At 33.4% G+C, this 26560-nt stretch overlaps 1 pseudogene; it reads right to left on the bottom strand.

The window, feature by feature from the left end:
* Positions 1-14617, bottom strand: part of LOC149552452 (serine/threonine-protein kinase Aurora-2-like) — a 174626-nt pseudogene extending 160009 nt beyond the window's left edge.
* Positions 14618-26560: the final 11943 nt, after the last annotated feature.

Genomic DNA, 26560 nt, shown 5'->3' with positions numbered 1-26560 from the left:
ATCAAAATTTAAACAATTAATTTAGTAATTAAAATAGGTTCTCTTTTCAGAACCCCTATCCTAAATTGTAATTTATTAAATTATAAATCTTTCGAATTTACCAAACAAGGGTTTCCATAACAAAGAAACCTAAATTTATCAACGAGGGTTTCAACCCAAATATATTCTAAAAATAATTCCATTTAGACACAAAGAAGATAAAGATTTCAAAGAAAGAAACTACTTTGCAAAACGACAAGATCCTACCTAGATCTAATGCTAAACAACGGATGCACACAGCTCGCAAGCAATTTCTTTTTCTTTTGAAAACCCTCTTCTCAAAAAATTGTTCCTCCAAATTTATGTGTGGAGAAATGAGATCTAATTTCTTAATAAAGAGTTTTCTCCCTTTAGGGTTTCATTTTTACAATCACACGAAACCTTTTTCTTAATTATTTTATTTTCATGTGCAACCTTTTTGTAATTTAATTAAAATAAACTTTATTAAATTAATTCTTCCTTTCTTTTATTAAATCAAAAGACTCCTTTAAATAAAATATTTATTAATTTAACTAATAATGATATTTAGAGTTTATTATAAAAATAAAACTCCTAAATAAATTATTATTAAATTAAATAAATATAATATGCCAAAATTAGAACTTTAATTAATCTTTAAATTTATTTCTTTTATTTAATTAATTTCACACTTAATTAAATATAATTAAATATTAATTATTTTCTTTAAAAAATTATTTAAATTAAATCATTAAATACTCTTGTAATTTTATTTAATTATCACTACATGACAAACCCACAAAACTAAATTATACAAAAACCCAATTTAAAGAACATAGTACTAGATCAAACTCAAAGGTCAAAATCACAAATTCACATCACTTGACAAATTTGGAAGGGTAAAACAACTCAAATACTTATCCTACTTTCTAGAATAATTGTCTTAGGGTTAGAATTTGGACTCAAGAATTATCTCCCCTCTTTTACCATTGAGATATTGTGGTAGGGCACGCTCATCTTAGCAATTCAAAGAAGTCGATGCTCAGTACATACAATCTGCATAAAATCTAAGCATGTACATACACATATAATCTAAAGGAATGGTAGGAAGTGGTGCATCATGTAGATCCTGACTAGAAAGTGACTATGACTCCCTCCCTCAACCACATCAAAATTGTCAAACATAAAGTAAAACATACAAGTACACCATACACATGCAAGTATGAGGTAAGTAACCATAGAAACTACATATAAATCATTCATCTTTCTAGCTATCATCATGAAATAAATTAAATTACTATATGAACATACATGTATCATCATCGAAATAATCATGAACACGTGAAATAACTAACTCATCACATATATAGATTGAGTTTGAAAAACATCTAAATAAAATTGGGTACCCAAGTACCACAATCATAAAACATAATCATAAAATTGGCCTAAAAGAGTTTGGCAATAGAACATGAAAACTAAACTAGGGGTAGGCATTACATCCACCCCCCTAGACTTAGGCTTATTCCTAGAAGCCTACAAGTAAGATAAAAACTCTAGCACTCACTATGTGGGTCCACTATAGGAGGATAAGACTCCACTGAAAACACCCTCTACAATCAACTCATATCTCCAATCATGGGTTATGAAGCTATAGGTCTCTAATCTTAGAACTATGATTTTTATTGAGGACAATGGGACAACTTGTTTCCACATTGTTCGCATGAAAAACACTCTCCATCAAAACTCCTCTACACTCTAGGTGTATTGGATTGTTGAAAACTGCCCTCGCTAGTAAATGAATGAGTACTATGTGATGGCTAGTCAAACTAATTGTACTTATCATGCTAAGAGTACTAAAATTCCCTAGAGTGTGAACCACCATCACCACTTTGTACTACTGGAGGATAAGATCCTCCCTACTACTATTTTTTATTGTCTCTATGATTACCTTTAGAGCCTGATGTTACATGTGCTCCCACAAAACCACCATATCCCAAGGTAATGTTTTTCTCTATAAGGATAGCCTAATGTACCACATCCTTGAGGGCTTTAAGTTGGAAAACTTTTACACCCCCAATAAGATAGTTATTTAGACCCAAAATGAAGTGTTGAGCCATTAGTGATGAGCTATAATTGATGCCTCTATAAGGCATGAGCTCATAGAATTACCTCTCATACTTTGCCAGGGTCATAGTACACTACCTCAGATCATGGAACTCATCTTCCCTCTACTAGTTTCATTCCTCTAGTAGGAAGCATACATAGAAGTTCTCTAGGAATAACTCTCATGTAATAGTGTTCATGTTCACACCCAATTTCTTCTCCTTAATACTCTACCATGTAGTCCCAAAGAGCTCTAGATGGGTTATGAAAAACCTCGCTCTGACATTAGAGTCAAAGTCCTGCATTGCAAAATATTTATCTAAGGAAATTAACCACTACTCTACCACATATTGTGTACTAACCCCATTGAATAGTTTGATCTTGGACCTCTATAGGTCCTTCATCTAAGCGGCCTTAATCGACCTTTGTCTATCACCATGGAGGTCTCTCTAAGGACTCCTAGATCTCTACCTTTCCTCATTCCTAGCATGATGTGATCTCTCCTGATCAACACCCCTTGTAGGAGGTAGGCACTCTAAGATCTTCCTCATCATTTTTCTCAAAGTAGTATCCTTTGAGTCAGCTTGATCTTCTCTATGGCTCTCATCTCTATTCTCCTCCTGAATAGGACTCTCTCTATGAGTTAGAAGAGGACTATCATGTCTACCTCTCCCACAACCTCTACCTTTGCCTGTACTACAAGCCTGAACAATCTAGATCTAGACTGAAACACCATCCTCCTTCAACACCCAAGAAAGAACAACAAGAATTTTCACAAAGTCAACAAAGGCATACCACCTTAAGGCACAATCATAAGAAAATATTTTTGAAATCCAACTCAAGAATTATTCAAGGGTTTCTTTTTTATATGTTTTAAGAAATCAAGGTTGAAGTTCAAAGTGTTTAGATTGTAATATATACATAAAGTGGTTTAAGTTTCATTTCAGTTTAACTATTTGACAACTAGTGGTGTTCCAATTTACCCAAAGATCCCAATGTAGAAACTTGAGCTCTGATACTAGATGTAATGCAACACTAAGGAACCCAAAATAATTTAACCTAAAGTTTCACTAAGTTTTCCAAACTAGTTTTTTTTGAAAGATAATAATAACAAAAAATAATATAGTGGAAGAAATAACTCACATTCATAAAACCATCTTAAACAAATTACATATCTTAAAGGTCCCATAAAGTTGAATCACATATATAAATAAGTTTTATTAATACTCAATCTGATACACAACAAATCCACATCAAAGAATTATAGCAAGTACAATTCCAATTCAATAATATATAATTACATAAGACGTCACTTGGCATAACCAAAATTCATAATCATTCATTGTACAAGTCACAGGGTATCAAAAGCTCAAAGAATATATATCATAAATAAATACATCATCTCATGAGATCTCTAAAAGTCAAATATAGTACAATAGAATAAAAACTATCCATCAGAAAATGAAAGATAAGAAATGAAAGGAATAACTGCACAAGGACATCTAGCATCGGCATCCATTTGTCAGATCTCAATGGTATAAAAAAAATGCACTACCACCCAACCTCATGGAAACTAAATGGTCCACTCCCACAGTGCTAAGGAGATAGTCTCAAGTCCCAAATGGATATCAATCCACAAGTCATAACCATCATTTAGGTCAAGGAAAATCTAATGCTAATCTATCTCAAGGGTACCAAGACACAAGTATCATCTTATCCTAGAGGCAACAAAGATAGGTAGGAAATCTACTATGTATGTGCAAAAGTTTCATCACATGAGCCAACTCTAAGGTTACCCTGGCAGCCTCTCTGGACTCTAGCCCTCTAGTATCTCTATGCATCATCAGTATCCTTTCATATAGACAAGGCATACTAACGAAGCAAGGTCACAAAAAAACATCATCTCTACTCCCATCCTAGCCTATACTAGCACTTGAGGCATGGTCAAGGAAAACACTAACTCTTATAATTCACTTTACTCTCATTTAATGAAATGTTATCACTATTAAAACAACTTACAATGGGTTACATAAGAACCCACTTAGGGCACCGATCTCCATTGCAAGCCACTTCCCAACATACATGTAGATTACCTAACCTAGGCTCATGAAAATTTCAACTCATAAAATCACAATTTTCACCGTAGTCCTTTACAAACAACTGGAAAGCACTTATAGATAAAACATGGTATTCACCTTAGTCCTTTATAAGCAACTCAAAAGCACTTCAAGACCAATCAAAAAAATCACCACAATCCTATACAAGCAATTGGAAAGCACCTAAAGTTCAATCACAATAATCACCTCAGTCATGTACAAGCAACTGGAAAGCATCAGAAGATAATTGATCGAAAACTCAAAGGTTACACCAGGAAAACCATACCATTCACCTTAGTTCTATACAAGCAACTGGAAAGCACCAACAAGCATTGATCAAATCTCATCATAGAAAATATGTGACACGTCACCATGGTTGGGTATAAAATATCATATACATAATATCATCATAGAACAAAAACCCCCAAGCCTCTAGTAAACATCCTGAATGGTCAAAGTACGAAGTCAAAACTCGAAACCCAACATGAAATGCAACATACATCCAATCCAAAATTTAGCAATTATTTTCACAGTTAGTTAGGTTTCCAAAACACAAAGATTTGATATACAACTAGGGTTTTAGTTTTCATTAGCAAAGTATCAAAGTTACTAAGGTTTTTGAATTATCAAAAGATGTAATAAATTTCCCCTAATAATAGAAATCTTTTTCATATAAAATTGAACCATCAAGTAAAACCCAAGTTTACTAAAATAATCATTTCCCTAATTACGATTCTCAAATTTACTTTCCAAATATATTTTATTAATTAGCAATCTTTCATTTAAATATTATTAAAATATAAGAATAATCAATTAATTTATTAATGATCATAATTATTTACTTATTAATAATTTATAAATCATTAATAAAATAATTACAACTCTATTAACAAAACACTAATTATTATTATTATTTATAATATATAATAATTAATTAAAATTTATTATTAATTATTAATATTTAATATATATAATATTTATAATAAAACTATTTCTAAATTTACATATTCTAAACTATAATTAAAATTTAAAAATATATTAAAAATAACTTACCAAACCCCAAAGTTGGGTAGCCACCAGACAGTCTTAGGCCTGCATGTGGATGGCTGCTTTGGTAGCCTCGGCTACCATGACAGTCAAACACTGTACGACAACCTTGGTTGTCATCTCAATCATGTGATGTAAAAGTGGAGGAGAATGGGGGTAGGGAGGTGGTGGCCCCTTCCCACCTAAATACATTTTAAATTTATTTTTGTTAACTTCAAAGCGCCATTAAAACCGAAGCAAAAGCCCCTGCATAAAAAGATCATTTTTATTTAATAATGTAATTACCAATTACTCTGGTAATTATATTATTTTAAATATATTTTTTTATAACTTTCTAATATAATAGGGCAACAAAATTTAAACAATTAAAATTGGTTCTCTTTTCACAACCCCTACCCTAAATTGTAATTTATTAAATTATGAATCTATAGAATTTACCAAACAAGTGGTTTCCACAACAAAGAACCATAAATTTATCAATGAGGGTTTCAACCAAAATATATTATGATTACAATTCCATTCAAACACAAAGAAGATAGAGATTTCAAAGAAATAAACTACTGTGCAAAACCAATAAGATCCTACCTAGATTTGATGCTAAACAATGGATGCACAAAGCTCATAAGAAAATTCCTTTTCTTTCAAAAACCCTTTTCTCAAAAATTGACTCCTCCAAATTTGTGTGTAGAGAAATGAGCTCTAATTTCTTAATAAAAAGTTTTCTTCCTTTAGGGTTTCAGCTTTCCAATCACACAAAACTTTTTTCTTTATTATTTTATTATATTTTAATTTCATGTGCAACCTTTTTGCAATATAATTAAAATAAACTTTATTGAATTAATTATTCCTTTCTTTTATTAAATCACAAAATGCCTTTAAATAAAATATTTATTAATTTAAGTAATAATGATATTTAGAGTTTATTATAAAAATGAAACTCCTACATAAATTATTATAAAATTAAATAAATATAATTACACCAAAATTAGAACTTTAATTAAATATTTAAACTTATTTTTTTATTTACTTGATTTCACAATTAATTAAATATAATTAAATATTGATTTTTTCTTTATAAATTGTTTATTAAATTAAATCATTAAATACACCTTTAATTTTATTTAATTATCACTGAAAATTACAACAAACCCACAAAACTGAATACAAAAACCCAATTTAAAGAGCATAGTACTAGATCAAACTCAACGATCAAAATCACAAATTCACGTCACTTGACAAATTCAGAAGGGTAAAAAAACTCAAATACTTGTCCTACTTGCTAGGACAATTGGCATAGGGTTAGGATTTAGACTCAAGAATTATCTCCCCTCTTTTACCATTGAGATACTGTGATAGGGCATACTCATCCTGGCAATTCAAGGAAGTCAATGCCCAGTACCTGTAATCTGCATAAAATCTGAGCATGTATATACACATAATCTAAACTAAACATGCAATGGTGGGAAGTGGTGCATCATGTAGATCCCAAATAGCAGGTGACTACAACTCCCTCCCTCAACCACATTAGAAACATAAAGTAAAACATGCAAGTACACCATACACATACAAGTATGGGGTAAGTAACCATAGAAACTGCATATAAATCATTCATCTATCTAATTATCATCATGAAATAACTGAAATCACTATATGAACATACATGTATCATGATCAAAATAATCATAAACACATGAAATAACTAAGTAACTCATCATATATATAAACTAATACTAAAAAAAAATCTAAATCTAATTGGGTAACCCAATACCACAATTATAAAATATAATCATAAAACTAACCTAAAAGAGTTTGGCAATAGAACATGAAAAGAAAAATAGGGGTAGGCATTACATACAAGGTTATTTGATCCCAAAAAACCAAAGTCAAGCAAAGATAAAGATAAGATTCATAAACTTTTGGGCATGATAAAAGATCTTCATGTTAGATATAATAAGAATGAGGGAACAAGGTCCAATAGGAATGAGAAACCTTATTACAAAAGAGATGGATATAGATTACAAGACATGTCTTATAACACATCTTGGAAAGATGGTAAACCAGTGAGGAATAATGAAACCCCTGATCCTTTGAAGAAAAATAATTATTATGTGGAAACTGATCCTTGGTGTGAGGCTTATAAAATTTCTCATAGACCAGAACAATGTCTAGTAGCAAGAAGCATATTAGAAGAAACAATTCACCCATGGGATGATCAACAAACTGTAAATACATTATCATCTAAACCATTTTGGGGAGAGGATGACTCTTTTGAAGAAGAATATTTTCATGATGTCCATACGAGGAGAACAAGGAACCAACATACTCAACAAATCTTCTCTAATAATGATGAGGAGCCAATATTAAGGATATCATTTGAAGAAGAAAGAAGGACTCGTACAATTGCAACAGTTGAACAAGAGAGGAGTAATTATAAGTTGAGAAATAGGAATGATAATCCAAATGTAGGAAGGAGAATGGAAGTACCTACTTTACATAATAATGATAAAGAGAAAAGGGTCTCCCATGATCAACAGAAAATGAACACATAGGTATTTCATCCAGCAATAGGTAAACAATTGGTGAATAGTAATTCATTTATTTCTAATGCTTTATCTCAATTGAAGATTTTGGTTTCATTTTTTGAAGTTGTTAAAATTCTAGAATATGGAAAAGAAGTCTTAAATATTTTGTCTAAAACTAACAGAGAAGGGTGTGTCAATTTTGGTGAGACTTTTGTTGTCTATCTAGGAACAAATATTAATGAGAATACCCCACAAGTGGACCCTTTTTACTTAACTTTATTGATAAACAATAAATTAGCAAGGAATTGCATGGTGGATTCAAGAGCAGCTATGAACCTAATGTTTGTTGAAGTTATGAAGGAATTAGGATTAAAAGTAGACATTGTAATCACCTAAAAATGGTCATCTAAACTATCAGCCCTCTACTTAGCATTTTGGCTAATTTAATTGATCATTTCCCTAGACCAAGTTGCTAATAATCAATTAATTTGATTATAACCTATAGTTTGACTATGCTATCCTACGTTCATTATTTGATTAAAAGAACATGTCCCCTTTTAATTAAATAAGAAGACCCCATTCTCCTAACTCACTTAAAGTGCACACATAAAGTTCTTTTATATTTTTGAAATTAAAAGAAAAGCTTATGAGACTTTTGTCTTATATGATAAGTCAACTCATTTTCTATTGGTTGACTAGTGTGTGCACATGGATCCATTCCCTTTTCAATTTTGATCGTTGATCATCCACCCTCTCAAGCTTGATCTCTATTGTCCATATGACTTTAAAAAGAAGAGAGTTTCTCCCCTCAAAGGATCCACACTCTTGAGTATTGTTATGCTACAAGATTTTCATTGGAGTGCTTGAGAGCTTCTTGTGGAGAGCATCATCTTCTTTTCTTCATCCTTTTCATTCATGGCATTTTGTTTGCATGGCATTGTAGCTTAGTTTACACATAGTGTAGTTCTTTTTTTGCAAGTAGCTTAGATCACATAGTTTAACTAGGATGGTTGTAATACTTTCATTTGTCTAGCTTACTCACATTGTGCATTCCATTTTAGCATAGTTGCATTCTTGCATTGCATGCATCAAGAGTTCTTTGACACTTGCATTCTTGATCTTGCTAAAAGAATCTCCCATTTCATGGTTTACTAGCAAGAGTTGCATCTCTAAGGCTCAGCTAAGAGCTATTGTGTGCTTATTTGTATGCTTTTACACTCCATGACTAGGGAGCCCTAAGTAGGCATTCAAGCTTTCCAATCCATGGAAAACCTTGGATAGAATATTTTAGGGAAGTGCACTCCTTTTGGTGTACATTTTTGGCAAAACCACGTTGTGGTAGTATCTGAACCTAAAAATAGTAAAAATGAAGACATATCTAAGGGTGAAAACCTCTTTGAGACACCTGTGGATGAGGTACTTGGTAGTCTACCAAGCTATTTTTGAGATAGATCATCAGTTCTTATTGAGTCTACATAGCCAATCAACTTGGGGATAGAGGAATCTCCAAAAATTATTCATGTAGCTCAATCATTGTCAGCTGAAGAAAAGGAGCAATTTACCCAATTTTTCTAGGATAAAAAGATCACTTTTGCATGGACATACTTACACATGCCTAGGCTTGACACAGATCTTATCATGCACCATTTATCTATTTCTCCTGATATCAAACCTATTAAACAAAAATTGAGGAAGATGCATCCACATGTGGCCTTGTTGGTAAAAGCAGAGTTGGAGAAACTTTTGAGTGCAAACTTTATTAGAGCAATTGACTATGTGGAATGGATCTCCAACATTGTACTTGTATCCAAACATGATAAAACCATTTGAGTTTGTACTGACTTCAAAGATCTTAACAAAGCATGCCCCAAGGATGATTTCCTACTACCAAATATTGATATGATCATAGACATGACTATGGGATATGAAATGTACTCCCTTATGGATGGGTTTTCTAGGTATAACCAAATTAAGATAGTTCTAGCTGATCAAGAGAAGACAACCTTCGCATGTGCATGGGGTACTTTCTATTGGAACGTCATGCCTTTTGGGCTCAAGAATGCCAGGGCTACCTACCAAAGAGCAATGACCACCATTTTCCATCATATGATGCATAAAAATATGGAAGACTATGTTGATGACACATTGACAAAATCTAGAACAAGAGAGACACACCTTCAAGACCTTAGTTTGATATTGCACTATATAGAACAATTTCAACTTAGGCTAAATCCAAAAAAGTGTGCATTTGGTGTCACTTCTGGAAAGTTGCTAGGTTACATTATCTCAGCAAAAGGCATTGAGGTTGATCCTAAAAAAGTATAGGCTATCATGGATATGCATCTTGCAAAAAATATCAGTCAACTTAGAAGTCTACAAGGATGTCTACAATCCATAAGGAGGTTTATTTCTTAATTGGCTAATAAAGCTCAACCTTTCAATATGAATTTGAACAAAGGTTCTACTCATATTTGGAAAGATGAATGTCAACAAAGTCTAGATCAAATCAAAGGGTACTTGGAAAAACCTCCAGTATTGATGCCACCTATTTCAGGAAAACCTTTGATCTTGTATATCTCAGCTACAGCTTCTTCTTTAGGAGTGCTAGTAGCCCAAAGTGATGAGACTAGTAAAGAATGAGCCATATATTATATTAGTCAAACTTTGGTTTCATATGAGATGAATTATACCAGCATTGAGAAAGCTTGTCTTGCGGTGGTCTTTGCTTCTCAAAAGCTTCAACATTACATGTTGGTACATACAGTCCACCTAGTTGCTAAAATTGATCCTTTAAAATATATATTGAGCAAAGCTATGCTTACTGGTTGCCTAGCTAAATGGATGATGATTCTTTCAAAATTTGACATTTAGTATGTCAAACATAAAGCCATCAAAGGACAAGCTATAGCTAATCAACTAGCTAATTTTCCTTTAGAGGACACAACACCCATGCAAGTTGAATTTCTAGATGCCTTAATCATGCACATTACTGAGAGAACTTGGGAAATGTTCTTTGATGGTTCTCACACACAAAATGGAGCTGGAGTTGGTATATTTTTTGTTTCTCCTCATGAGTATACAATTCCCAAATCTTACAAACTCTTGTTCCCTTGTACAAACAACATGGTTGAATATGAGGCGTTGACAAATGGGATCAAGATGGCTCTTGAATGGAGAATAACTGAATTGCATATCTATGGGGATTCCCAACTTTTTATTAACCAAGTGAATAATGACTATCAAACAAAGGATGAAAAGTTGTTACCCTATAAAAAGGTTGATAAATGCTTTAAGGAACTACCTCACATGTAACCAAAAATGCCAATTCCTTCTTAACACCTCACATTACATCTTGGTCTGTGGTGACTTGTATAGAAGGGGCCTAGATGAACTTTTCTTAGGTGCTTAGAGCTAGAAGAGTCTGAAAAGGCACTTGCTGAAGTCCATGACGACATTTGTTGGGCACATTCTAATGGCCTTGCACTTGCTCAAAAGCTACTTAGGGTAGGTTATTACTGCCCAACTATGCAAGTTGATGTTGTTCGTTATGCCAAGTCTTGTAAAAAATATCAACTCCATGGTAACTTAATTCATGCTCCTAGATGTGAGTTGATCCCTTCTATGACATATTGGCCATTTCAACAATGGGCCTTTGACTTGGTCGAAAAAATTCACCCAAGTTCCTCTAGTGGTCACAAGTTTATTATTACTGCAACTGAGTATTTCACTAAATGGGTCGAACTTGTGCCATTATCTGTTGCTACAGGAAAACATGTTGCCCTATTCATATTAAATCACATCATTTTTTGATATGGCATCCCTTCTTCTATTGTCACTGATAATGGAGGACAGCTCAAAAATAAGGACTTAAGATAGCTATCCAAGAATTTTAAGATCAAGCAACATTGGTCTTCTATTTACTACCCTTAAGGGAATGGTCAAGCAGAGGCCTCCAACAAAACATTGCTGAAAATCCTACATCTCATAGTTCATAAGTTTGGGAGAGATTGGCACCTACAAATAAATCCAGCACTTTGGGCCTACATAACTACTGTTCATACTCCTACAAGGGCCACACCCTTTTCCTTAGTCTATGTTTATGAGGTTTTCCTTCCATTAGAAGTAGAGATCCCTTCCTTGCGAGCCTCTTTGCATGGGTTGATAACTTATGAAGACCATAGAGCTATGTGAATACAAGAATTAGAGACCCTTGATGAGTGTCAAAAAGAAGCTTTTGATCACATGTGGGCTTATCATAAGTGCATGTCTACTCAGTATAACAAAAAGGTTCATCCACATGAGTTTCAAGTTGGCGACCTTGTGCTTAGAGAAAATCCAAAGAATCAATAGCATAGAGAGTAGAAGGGAAAGTTTGAACCTAATTGGTTAGGTCCATACATTATCACAATAGCATTTGGGTCTGGTGCTTATCAGTTGTCTACTCCTGAAGGTGAAGAGCTTGCAGAGCCCATCAATATCCTACACTTAAAGAAGTTCTATGCTTAAAGACCTACTGCTCAACTATCTTGTGCATATTTATGATCCTAAAAAAAATCCTAAAATTAAAAAACTTCTTGAAAACATGTTCATCTTAGTGAAAACCTAGCAATAGATGCTTTGATGTATCACCAAAAAAAATCAAAAAATGAAAAAATACAAAAAAACTATAAAAAGTCCATAAAAAAAAAAGATTCCAAGTGGTGAAAACTTGGAAACAGGTGTTGCTTGAGACCCTTGCATCTATGTGTATCAGTCTCAATCACCCATCTTGCAACACACTTCCTAGCTTGGGATTGTTTCTTGTCTCTGTCTCGGGGACATCGTAGCTTAACCTATTGAGTTTTTCCTTGTGCACTAGGGTTTCTTTATCTACTCTCAAAATAGTGTTTCTCAACACTACCCCCCAACTAGACATCAAGTGTTTCTTAACACCTTCAGATAGTTTACCTACAATCTTCGATGTTGCGATATTTCTCACTAGCAGGACCAAGCTTTGAAGAAATAGCCAAATGACTTACACACACACACTTAAACACTTAAACTATTAAGCTATGATGATCTTTATTTACTTTTTGTGTTGTCTATGATGATTTCTTTACTATGTGTTCCTTCCTTAATAGTCTCTAGAGGATTTTATTGACTAGAAGACTAGGGGCATGGGGCATGTTTTCTTGATTTCTGCTTGTGGGTATACTTTATTTTTTTATAGTATTTTAAAGAGTTTCATGTTGATCCTATTTGACATTTGGACTTATAAATGTATCATCCTTGACTATTTTTTTCAAGACCATGCTCGGGGGTTATCCTGGCATTTATGCCTTGATATAGGTGTAATCTTGTTATATCAAAATTAGGAAACCTGATCGTGTAGTCATCTTGACTTTTATGTCTTTGATGCTTAGATTAGATTCCCGTATACCTATCTAATATCGATCATATTCATATCCTCATAGTTACACTAGTGATGGTTATATGATCTCATGATGTCTCTAATAAAAGCTCAATGATGAAATAAGAGTTTAAATGTTATGTGCCCCTTGCTGGTAAACCGCTTTGCATATTAGCTTTGCATTTTTAGGATTATTTTTTAGTCTAGTCTTACATTCCTACATATGGGGAGAACTCTCTCTTTATCCTTTTTGTGGACCTCTCAACTAACTACTTTCACATCCTTCTTTGCTTTCTTTATCATGTCTTTCATCTTCTTGATCTTTCATTTCATATCTGTCTCGTTATCTTGTCATCACAAGGGGTTAATCTAAACATCACATTCAATCTATCCAAGTGTCACATATTTTTAGAAACATAAAAGTCTATCATACACATGAGAGCTAAAAATATCATACATAAGAGAGACACATGAGCATAAGTATAAACACATACATGAGCAAGAGAAAGAAACTAAAACATCACATGGAAACTAAAATGTTGAAACATCCATTTGAGACAAGTACACAAGATTTCCAATCAAATCCAGTATATATATATCTCAATATGTCATTGTGCATATACAAAAAAAGGAGATCCAAAATTTGGATATCCGTCTCAAAAATACATGATGTACAATCAAAACATCAGCCTCAACCTATGACTAATTCCCACCCTCTGTAGCAAGAGGAGGTGGTGGCCCTAGTGGTGGAGCCTATCTCCTATCTAGTGGCTATACTACAACCTCTGATCTACCTACCCACTTTGAGTAGTCAGGTAGTCCCTACCCTAGTGGAAATACACCTCTATATGTGGCATAATAGTATGCAACCTGGGCACCATGATGAGCTACCTTGCAATGTGCAACATCCCTCTCCCTATGGAGCTCATCTCCTCATGCTCACTCATCCATGAGCTATTGATCCCGCACTGCAATGGTAGCCCATGTTGCCTATAACTCTACCTCTAATATGTGGATCCTAGCATCTTGCTCCTCATTCCCCCCCTAGCTGGCTGATCTGGCTCTACCTCTACTCTCCTTGCTCACCGTCGCCTCAGTGGCACCTCCTCCTCCTCCTCCATCTCCCTTGCAGCCTATGTCTGTTTCCTCCTCCTCCCTGATTAGGATCCCTCTTCAACCTCCATCTGTCTCACACCCCTGCCTCCACCTACACCTCTGCCTCCACCACCTCTGTATCCCCCTCTTATAGGTAGCGCATCAAGCTTTGTGAATCGCAATAATGGGTGTCTCTACCTCTCATATAAATATGATGGATCTGCCCTTACATCAGCCACATCTGGTTGATAATCCCACTGAGTCAACACTAGAGCCACTCTATCTCGTATTGTTGTATGGTAATCCAACATCAACAACCATCCTTGTGCCTCATCTGCCCACATCTGAGCATAAGTGGTAGTCTCCATTGATATCCCCTGACCCTTTGCAAACTACCACCATACTCAAGTAATCACAAATCACTCCACCATGTCTACCATCCTCCCCACCAATGGCCTATTGTATCTCATATAGTCCAACTCCCATACATCAGACCATTTGTGGTACTCTCGGTACAGCTGCCATGTGAACATCGTCAGCTCATCAAAGATCTATCGATAGTAGGTGACATCCCCACTACATGTCTAAGGGATAAATCCTCTATAACCAAAGATGTATGGTTGACTCTGCTCTAGTGGCTGCACTCGTGGTCAGATCACCACAATGTGCTCCCAAGCCTAGATCTATGCCACTACTACACCGCATGCCCATGAGTGGCGCTCATGATAGACTATCTCATATAGATCATAGTACATCTCTACCAATATCACAGGCCCCCATGCCATCCTACATGGTCATGTAATTAGGTCAAATACCAATAGACCCCATCCCAATGCAAGCCCTTCTAGCCCCTGTCTATCACTAAAGCCTAAGCAACCAATGGACATAGCAAGCTGGGAAGTGGAAAATTTGATCCATACTCTAAAATCAATCACTCCCAACCTAGATGTTGATCTAAGGTAGTGACATCATGAAATAGTTGATGCATCATGGACTGCCCCTCTATCAAGGTCTGGTCAGAGTACACATGTGACATAACCAAGGTTAACATCAGTATCCCTTACATCAATATTTGCAAAACATGACAAGAACAATCAATCCAACAACTTACCAGCTTATCGTGACATGGCACTCAAAGGATGTGATACACATCTTCCAATGTAATAGAGGCCTCACCAGTCGATAGATGAAATTATTATGCTCATTGTGCCACTGCTCAGCCAGCGCAGTCAGCAATCCATGGTTCACCCGTATATGGGGCATCTGTATAACCCATCACAGACCCATCATAGAAATGGTTGCATGCTCCTCATCACTCAGATATTGCACAACACGCAACCCCACCACTTTGGGGGCTCTGATTAGTAGTGCTGGGAATACCTCTTGTTAGCACACAACATGTACACATCAATAATGAATTAAAAATGTACTCATAATGAAAAAAAATCAACAAAACATGTTGTGCGATACTTTTTCCTAATACAGGTGACATAATTTGTTGACAGAGTATCATGCGATACTTTTCCTAAAGTTGTGTGATATAATTCTATCGCGCGACATTTTGCACCCATGCATGTGACATATGGGTATGTCCCATACAATAGATTACATAGCATAAGTGCAATACATTTTGTGTAAAAATCTATCACGTGATATTTATCAAAGTACTCATGTGATACTTTTTAAGTATCATGCGACATTTTGCAAAAAAATCCTAAAATTGTACCCAAAAAATCATAAAAAGCTTGAAAAAATGACAAAAAGTTGTTACTTATCGGTGCCTGTACTGCTCTGGCTAGTTGTGCAACCAGCTGTACTCGAAATGGTGTCAATGAAGAAAAATGTTCACTAAATCCATGGTAGTCTCTCAAACACTCACAAGCTCTCAACAAAGCACAAAGGACAAAATGAAATTGAAAATGACACTTGGGCCCCTTTTATAGCTTCCAACCTCATTTTGACCTAATTTTCAAACCTCTCCAAATCGTGCAAAAATTTCACCCCTAGCTAATTTCAAAATCCTGGATCCATTTTCGAGATCAAAATTGAAATTTGAGTTCATCCTAATGGTCAAAATCACATTTTAAAATTCTACCTTCTTATGTACAGTTAGCTGGCCTTTTTGAGGTCTACTCTCCGAATCATTGCTGGGGCATCTTCATTTCTTCATGTCTCCATCATTTCTATGTTTCATATCTACTCATATTCACCCTCTTATGTCTAAAATCATTTTTCTTCTCGATTTGACCTAATTTTTATGTTGTATCCTTCATGGTCAACTCTAGTCAAACTGGGGCATTTTGTCATTCCTTAATAGTCACTCTTTGGTTCTAATCATCTATTTTTCATCTTGGACACTGCTATATCTCAATTTTCTCATATCTCACTCATTTCTACAACCCCTTACCTCATTTCAATTTTGATCCCGAGTGGGCAAAAATACTCTATCATCACTTGCTACAGTTGTTTATTTCTTGGGAGCATTTTGTTTGATATTTTTGCTTGCTCTCAATCTATCTACTTTGCTAGGTGTTAGTATTCTTCTTGAATTTTGACATCATCTTTTTCCTAGTGTTTAGTACTACCACTATCATGTTGTACATTGAGGATGTGTTATCTCTTTTTGTATTTCGTTCTTTGGAATCAGATATCTATATCTACCACTGCCTACTTGGCTTATGTTTTCTTTGACGTAATGCATTCTCAAATTGATCACACATTAGTCAAAGAGGGGAAAATGTAATCACCTAAAAATGGTCATCTAAACTATCAGCCTCCTTCTTAGCATTTTGGCTGATTTAATTGATCATTTACCTAGACCAAGTTGCTAATAATCAATTAATTTGATTATAACCTATAGTTTGACTATGTTATCCTAAGTTCATTATTTGATTAAAAGAACATGTCCCCTTTTAATTAAATAAGAAGACCACTTAAAGTGTACACATAAATTTCTTTTCTATTTTTGAAATTAAAAGAAAATCTTATGAGACTTTTTTCTTATATGATAAGTCAATTCATTTTCTATTGGCTGACTTGTGTGTGTACATGAATCCATTCCCTTTTCAATTTTGACCATTGATCATCCACCCTCTCAAGCTTGATCTCTATTGTCCATATGACTTTAAAAAGAAGAGGGTTTCTCCCCTAAAAGGATCCACACTCTTGAGTATTGTTATGCTACAGGATTTTCATTGGAGTGCTTGAGAGCTTCTTGTGGAGAGCATCATCTTCTTGTCTTCATCCTTTGCATTCATGGAATTTTGTTTGCATCTTATCTTAGTTTGCACATAGTGTAGTTCTTTTTTTGCAAGTAGCTTAGATCACATAGTTTAACTAGGATGGTTGTAATACTTTCATTTTGTGTAGCTTAGTTGCATTGTGCGTTTCATTTTAGCATAGTTGCATTCTTGCATTGCATGCATCAAGAGTTCTTTGACACTTTCATTCTTTCTCTTGCTAAAATAATTTCCCATTTCATGGTTTACCAGCAAGGGCTACATCTCTAAGGCTCAGCTGAGAGCCATTTTGTGCTTATTTGTATGCTTTTGCACTCCATGACTAGGGAGCCCTAAGCCGGCATTCAAGCTTTCCAATCCATGGGAAACCTTGGATAGAAGGGTTTAGGGAAGTAATCTCTTCTTGGTGTACAGACATCCCTTACGAAAATACTATGCTATGGATAATAGATTAGTACTTGTGGTGGGTGTAGTTAAAATTGTTGACTTCAAATTTCTTGTCTATCCCAATATTTCTTATTAGATAGATGTTATTATAGTTGAAATTTTTTCCTATTATGGCATGTTGCTTTCAAGGTAATGGTCAAATTTAGTTAGAGGACATATACAATTAGACTTATCCTATGCAACTATTCCAATTAATGGTCGTAACATCAAGATTGATAAAGAGCCAAGGTATGAATATCTTGTTGAAAACTTCCAGCCTGATAACAGAATCATTTTTTGTCAGACATATATTGATAATTTCTAGGTAAGTATAAGTAAACCTATTCAAGTTGTAGAGGAAAAAAACAAGGTTCATATATAGGAAGAAGATAATTAATTATGGAAAATGATTTTTTATGGAGCATGTAGCAAGGAAGTCAATGGAGCTCGGGTGATTCTTGTGTCACCACCAGGTAAAATATTTAGTATTTCCTTTCTATTGAATTTTGAATGTACAAACAATATTTTTTAATACGAGGACCTAATTCTTGGTCTAAATATAGTCAAATTTCATATAATAAAGTTACTTTCAATGCTTGGTGATTTAGAGTTAATAATATATGAGATTAGAGATAAATTTATGACAAAAGACTCAAGGTTGAAAAGGTATACAAATTTTGTATGGGATTTATTAGATTTTTTTAATTCATTTTCAATTAACTTGATTGAAAGGACAAATAATTTTTTGACTAATATGATGGCCAATTTAACCATTAAACAAATTGACATCCCATTGCAAGAAGTTGTTCAGATTGAGATCAAAAATAGACCATTCATTCCTGATAGTGTGCACAATTGGCAAGTTTTTGAAGATGACAAGGATTTTTACTATAATTTTTGACATGGGAAAAGGATTACTAGGATATTGGTATTGATTTGAATTGGCTAGTTGAAAATAAAGATGGTACTATCTTTGGAGAAGAGATTGTGCAACTTAAGTCCAATAAGATACCAAAAGAGTTGGTGGCTTTGGAGCACATTTTTTATGAACTTAAAAAGCTTAAAACGCATTCCCCTATTACCTTGCAAGAACAAGTTGAGAAAGTTAATCTTGGGACTGAACACTCTCCAAGGGAATTTTTCATTGGAAAAAAATTATCGACTAAGATAACATTAGAGTTGATAGTCTTGTTGAGGAAATATAGACATGTGTTTTCATGGTCTAATGATGATTTGAAAGCATATAAAGAAGATTTATTTCAGCATGAAATACTTTTGAAATTAAATGCTAAACCTTTCAGACAAAAGTAGAGACCAATAAACCCTATGTTAGCTCCAAAAATGAAGGAAGAATTGGTTAAAATGAGAGATGTTGGCATAATTAAACCTGGTAGATATTCTATGTGGGTCTCTAATTTGGTTCCTGTTAAAAAAATGGAGATATAAGACTTTGTATTGATTTTAGAAATCTGAATATATCATCAAAAAGTAACGAGAAATGAACTATTATCCATGATGGATGGTTTTTCTAACTATAGTCAAGTAAAATTCAAAGAAACTGAGCAACACAAGACAACATTTATTACTCCTTGGGGAACATATGCTTATGCTAGAATGCCATTTCGATTAACAAATGCTAGAGAAAATTTTCAAAGAGCTATGGATGTTGCATTTGAAGGACTTGTTAATCATATTTTAATAGTCTACCAAGATGATCTCACTGTTTATTCCAAGAAAGCCAAAGATCATTGTAAACACTTCGAGAATTTTTTGAGAAAGCTCTTGAATATGGGATATCTCTTAATCCTAAAAAATGAGTCACAAAGGGAAAGCAATTGGGACATATTATTTCCAAGCGAGTGAAAATAGATTCTGAAAGAGTTGCAACAATTGATAACATTAAAGTCCCCAAGATTATTAAAGTCAATTAATCATTTTTTGGGGAGATTAATTTTGTAAAAAAGTTTGTGTCCAGTTTTGCAAAAATTGTCAAACCCATATCTAAAATGCTAAAGAAAGGTGTTAAAATGGTTTGGGATGATGATGCTTTACAAGAATTTGCACATATAAAGAAAGCAATTACAAAGGCCCCTATTCTTAAAGCTCCAAACTTTGAAAATCCATTACAAGTATTTTCTTTTGCATCATATCATACAATTGTTGCAATCATGCTTTAAAAGAATAAAGGGTATGAACAACCTATTTCCTTTTTCAGTAGAAGTCTACAAAGTTTAGAGCTGAATTATGATATCAATGAGAAGCAAGCATATGCTTTGGTAATAGTTGTTAAAGCTTTTAGGTTGTACTTGGTTGGTGTTGATGTAATAGCATATGTTTCTAATGTTGCAGTTAAGGATATTTTTAGACAAACTTAGACTACATGGAGAAGATGTAGATGAATTAATCAAATACAAGAATTTAATATAAATATCCAAATAATCAAGTTGGTCAAAGGTCAAAGGTTGGCAAAACTTATGGCTGATTCAAATTTGGAAGCAACGTAGATAAATCAAGTGGAAGAATAGTATCCCCAAGTAGGTATTGAAATGTGTCCTTGGTATTCCGACATTGTCTATTGTTTGAGGTGTATAAATTATGATAAGGTCCTAAGTGAGAATCAAAAGAGCACTATAGAATTACAAGTAGCAAAATAGATTCTCACTTAAGGTGATCTTTACTGGAAAAATAGAGATGTTATTTTACATTTTTGCATGGATATGGGTCAAGCACCTGTGATTCTTAAAGAAATACATGAAGGGGTTGTGGAGGACATTTCTCTATAAAAACCACTACTCATAAAATCTCATGAGTAGGATATTATTGGCCCTATCTTTTCAAATATTGCATTGTTTATATTAGAAAATGTGAAGCATGCTAGAAATTTTTAAGAAAGATCAAGTATGATGGAGCCTTTCCTCTTAGAACTCTACAAGTTGAAGAACCATTTCAAATGTGGTGAATTGACTTCATAGGTGAAATCATCAATAAATCAAGTAGTGGACATAATTTAATTCTTATTGCTACAAATTACTTTACTAAATGGATGGAAGAAATTCCAACAGATGTTCCACCAATATGTTTGTCACTGATTTTTTTTATGAATAGTGTCATGACTAGATTTTGAGTCCCTAGAAAAAAAATTGTTGACAATGGCATGTGTTTTAGATCTAAGGAATTTTCAAAATTCTCCAAAAAATGTGATATTTGGGTTTCTTACTCTTCTTCTTATCATCCCTAATAAAATGGCCAAGCTAAATTCAGTAAAAAAATATATATACTTAAAATTATCAAGAGGATGTTGGATAACAACAAGCAAGCTTGGGATTTTAAGCTACATCTTGCAGTGTGGACAAGCAAGATCACAAAGAAGAAATCCACAAGGTTTACAACATTTGAGCTTGTGTATGGAAAAAAAGCTAGGCTTCTTAAAAATAATTTGTTACTAGTTTATAGGTTCATCAAGAAAGAACAAATAGAATATATAGATTTTACGATTAAAAAGCTTAATGCATTAGCATAATTAGATGATAAAAAAAGAGAAACATTAGAGTATAACTTTGAAAGAAAAAAAGGTTAAATATGTTCACAATAAAAAAATCAGGCATAACCTTTAATATTAGTGATTGGGTTCTGAAATGGAATGTAAAGGATCAAGACAAAGGAAAGCATGTTTCAGTTGATGCTCTTTGGTTGCGACCTTTTGAGATATCTAAAAAGGTAGCAGAGCATTCATTCTTACTACAAGAGACTGATGGGAATATACAAGAATTTCTCATTCATGCTCAATATCTTAAACCCTTTTTCTTTTAAATGACCATGTCATTTTTGTATATTATAGGGTTGATTTTATTTTATCTCTATGTTTTGTGTTTCTTGTTGGATTAATTATAGAGATAGTTGGATTCTCATCATATTAAGATGAATATGTGTGTCTAGAAATAAACACTAATGGAGCATCAAAAAAAAATCTCCTTAAGAAAATCATTCCTAATTTTCATGTTTTGGAATAGACAGAATTGTGATTTAGCAATTTTTCAAAGTATCATATATGTAGAAAAGTAAGGGTTCTAATTTCGTGATATCAAAAACAAGATAATTGGGCTTCTTTGATTTCATGATTTTGCTAGAAAAAAATGTTAATTCTTAGATTTGATGATTTCATTGGGTATAGAAAGTCAGCCCTCTGATTTCATGATTTTCCATTAAGTTGGGTTTGTTGATTTTGATATCATGATTTCACATCAAGCATGGTTTCTTGTGTCCAAATTTTCCATTTTGCATATTGAGATTTTATGACATGCCAATTTTGTGATTTCACATAAAGAAGAATTATGTAAAGCCATAATTGTAAAGATCGATATTTTGAAGAAATATTTATTTGATACCATGATAAGACGTGCACATTATGTAATCACCTAAAAATGGTCATCTAGACTATTAGCCCCCTTTTCAACATTTTGGCTAAATTAATTTAATCACTTACCTAAGCCAAATTGCTAATAATCAATTTATTTGATTATAACCTATGGTTTGACTATGCTATCCTAAGTTCATTATTTGATTAAAAGAACATGTCCCCTTTTAATTAAATAAAAGACCCCATTCTTCTAACCCACTTAAAGTGCACACATAAAGTCCTTTTTCTATTTTGCAATTAAAAGAAAAGGCTTTGTGACTTTTGTCTTATATGACAAGTCAACTTATATTCTATTGGTTGACTTGTGTGTGCACATGGATCACTCCTCTTTTCAAATTCACCGTTGATCATCCACCATCTTCATATTGATCTCTACCATCCATACAACTTTAAAAGGGAGAGAGATTTCCCCCTCAATCCATCTTTTGAATATTGTTATGCTGCAGGTTTTTAACAGGTTTCTTTGGAGCTTTGTGAAGAACTTCTCTTTCTTGTCTACATTCTCTCATTCATGGCATTCTAGCTTAGCTTAACTTTCATTTTTACATGTAGCTTAATCTTACGTAGCTTAATAATGGGATTGTAACACTCTCATACATGTTTTAGCATAGCTGCATTTTGCATCTCCATTCTAGTTTAATCTTCCATCTTGCATTACATACTTGAGGTATTCCTTGAGATATTTGCATTCTTGCATCTTGTCTTTGGAACCTCCCGTTGCATGGTTTACTAGCAAGAAGAGTATCTCTAAGGCTCATTTGAGAGCCTTCTTATTCTTGAAATATACTCTCTTGCACTCCATGGATAGGGAGCTCTAAGCCGGCATCCAAGCATTCCAAACTCATGGAATCGTTTGGATAGAAGGGTTTAGAGTGTGACACTTTCGAGTGTACACATTAAAATCTAAGAATATTTTCAATTTTTCCTAATGTGACAATTGCTTTACATTTGCACATGTGAATAGTTGGTTAAAATTTAATGTGTTTACTAATCATTGTTCAAAAGGGCATTATAAAGTCAATTCACTTGAATTATTCTTATAGTGTAATATTTCTTGTTATGTGTTTGTGTAGGTTATAAGGATTCTCTACCATGGGCTTTTCAATTCAATCTTATAATGAAGAAGATGATCCTAAGCCTGTCATGCAGCCTAATTTATCACCAACAAAAGAAGACCAGTTAGATATTCTTAATATGTATGTGGCTACCTGGGAACTACAAACAAGTTATGCCAACTATGTTAGTGATACTCATGAATTAGAATTGGAGGAAGATAGAGCCAAAGTCCATGCCATCCTTGTTGAGTTTGATGACCTTCCTAGGAACTATCATTTTGAAGAAATTCTTGATATGATATGAGAATTATAGTTTTATTTTAAGCTTCTTAAAAGCTTTATGATTGTAATTTTTGGTGAATAGTTGCAATTAGTTGTTAGTTAGTTTCTTTTTGTAAAGGTCTAAAGCTTTTTGAACCCTTTTTTTCTCTATAAAAAAGGGTGCCAAGACCTTATAGACAGATAGATAGAGATATGAACAATAGACAAAAAACATATTAATGAAATGCATATATGTAGCATAGGGTAGGCATTGCAACTACTCACAACCCAATTGTACAATTTATTCAAGATTAATAAAAATACTATGTTTCTCTTCTATACTTTGGGAATTGAAAATATTTGAAAGTTGTCTTCTTGAATTTATATTGTTGTTGACAGCTTGAAATTGGGGCAAATCCTTGATGAACAAAACTCATGCAGGGGTTTTTTGTAATTGGTCTTCATCTTCTTTGAAGTTATACATAACTAGGGTTTTATGACTTCAAGTTCTCTATCCAACAATTGATCGTAGTGTGCCTGTCTCTAAGTAATTTGATATTTTCAGTAAATATTATAATTGTCTCTTTTCTCACAGTGGAAAAGGAATGATCTTTGTTTCTTCTAAAGAAAATTATAATTTTGTGGAAGGTGATAGCTTTTGTCTTGCTCATCTGCATACATACATTTCTTCACCCATCATTTTATTTACATTTTAAAAACCCTTTCAAAGTTGACTTCTCCTTGAGAAAGTACTTTCCAACTCAAGAGTATCAATTATAAGTATGCATTAGCAATTTTTTCTCCTCTATAAGAGTTGAGATAGGAGTTACAACCACTTAGGTTTTACAAATCCTAAAGTGTGGAGGTTGATTGATTGTGTTTCAACCTTCTTCATTCACCAAAACTATGTTGCTTTCCTAAGAAGACAAGGCATGAAAATTTTCAACCAACAATTTTGAGAACTGACACCAAGTTTTGAGTTCCTCACAAGCTTATCATGGATAATAGTATGTATTTTAGGTTAGATGAATTCTCTAAATGTTTCCACAAATCTTTATATTTTCATCCTATTCCTCTCCATATCACCCTCAAGGAAATGGTCAAGCAGAATAAAGTAATAAGAACCTACTGAAAATTATCAAGAGAATTCTTGACAATAACAAAAAGACTTGGGATACTAGGTTAAATTTAGCAATATGGGCTCACAGAATTACAAGAAAAAAAGTCCATAGGTTATTCCCCTTAATAGCTTGTTTATGGTAAGAAAGTCAGACTTCCTTTGAATAATTTATTACCAGTATACAAGTGTATAATAGAAGAATAGGTTGAATATATTCACTTTGTGGAGGAAAGGAATATTGCATTAGTTGAGTTGGATGAGATCAGTAGATCAACATTAGAACATAATATTGAAAAAATAAAATAGATTAAATTCCTTCTTAACAAAAGATCAACTAAGAGATCATTTAAAATTAGAGATTGGGTACTTCATTGGAATGTCAAGGATCAAGACAAAGGAAAACATGGAAATTTTAATACCTTATGGCTTTGACCATTTGCTATTTCTGACATAGTAGGGGAATACTATTGTTTCTTACAAGAAACACATGGAAGTGTCCAAGAATTCCTTGTGCATGCACAATTCCTTATGCCTTTTTTCTCCTAAGTTCAAATGGACTCTTCCATTTTGTATTACTATATAACATTTTTATTTTCCCTTCTACTATATGTTTTACCAAAGATAGTTGGATTCTCATCATATTCTAAAGTAATATGCATCCTCAAAAAATTAAAATTAAATAATTAGTTTTGTTATTTCAGAACGACATTTGTGACAGTTTGTGAAACAAAAAAAATCAAAAATTCACAAGGATAGTGTAAGAGGTGGTGCAAAATGGTGAAATTTTTCCAGATCACAAGTAATGAACTTGACGTGGCTTGAAAATGTGAATTGTCACCATTTTAAAATGAGTTGTATTTGGGCCATGTGAAGTTGTGATTTTAGTTAAGGAGCACATTGAGCCTTGTGAAATAGCAAGTTTTTGGAACCTCAAAAGGAATGTTGATAGGACCTTGTAAATTGGCAATTTTTGAGGTTTGGGGGAGTATGAAAAAGGTGCAATCCAAAATAGTGATTTTTTCCCAAATTGAAGGTGATATTTTTAATGTGCCTTGAAATGATGAAAAAGGTTTTTTTTATTGCATTTATCACCATCACAATTTTGGAGGAGGTAGCCAACTAACCATGTGAAAAGATGAAATGACCATTGTTAGAATATCTTGAGAAGTATAGATTGAATTTACACATTTTTATTAGAAAAAACATAAATATTTTACATACGCAAGCCAAACATCTATGAAATGTGATCAACAGGATTTGTGAATTAATGGGTCATTAAATGCCACTATTTTATTAAGACCTCATTGCAAGTTAACGAATTTTGGATTGTAGGTGGGAAGATGGGTTTTCTAGTTCAAAAGCCCAAGCTAGTAGTGATGGAGTTTTCAAAAATTTCATCCTCCTTTGAGAAAATCATGCCCTTTTTTGTTTTGAATGAACAAAGTTCCAATTTTGTGATTTTGGGAGAGAAATAAATGGACTCCTATGATTTTTTATTTCACTAGACAATAAAAGTCCAAATTCTGATTTAACGATTTTGCAATGCGATGCATTTTTTGACTCTAATTTTGTGATCTCACATCTAGCATGATTTCCTGTTCCTTCTTTCACCATTTCTCATCATAAGATTCTGACATTTTGATTTTGTGATTTTGCTAGAGGATGAATTCTCTAAAATAGTAATTTCAAAGATCAATATTCTAAAGAAATTTCTTTTGGTACAGTGAAAAGCATGCACTTTAAAGCTAAGTACATCATTATTATTTTTTACAGTCAACACTGAAATAGATGTG

The sequence above is a fragment of the Cupressus sempervirens genome, chromosome 6 (assembly GCF_028749045.1).
Source record: "Cupressus sempervirens isolate cs-2001-9-10 chromosome 6, ASM2874904v1, whole genome shotgun sequence".
NCBI classification, from domain to species: domain Eukaryota; kingdom Viridiplantae; phylum Streptophyta; class Pinopsida; order Cupressales; family Cupressaceae; genus Cupressus; species Cupressus sempervirens.
This window is presented reverse-complemented; position numbering and strand designations above follow the sequence as displayed.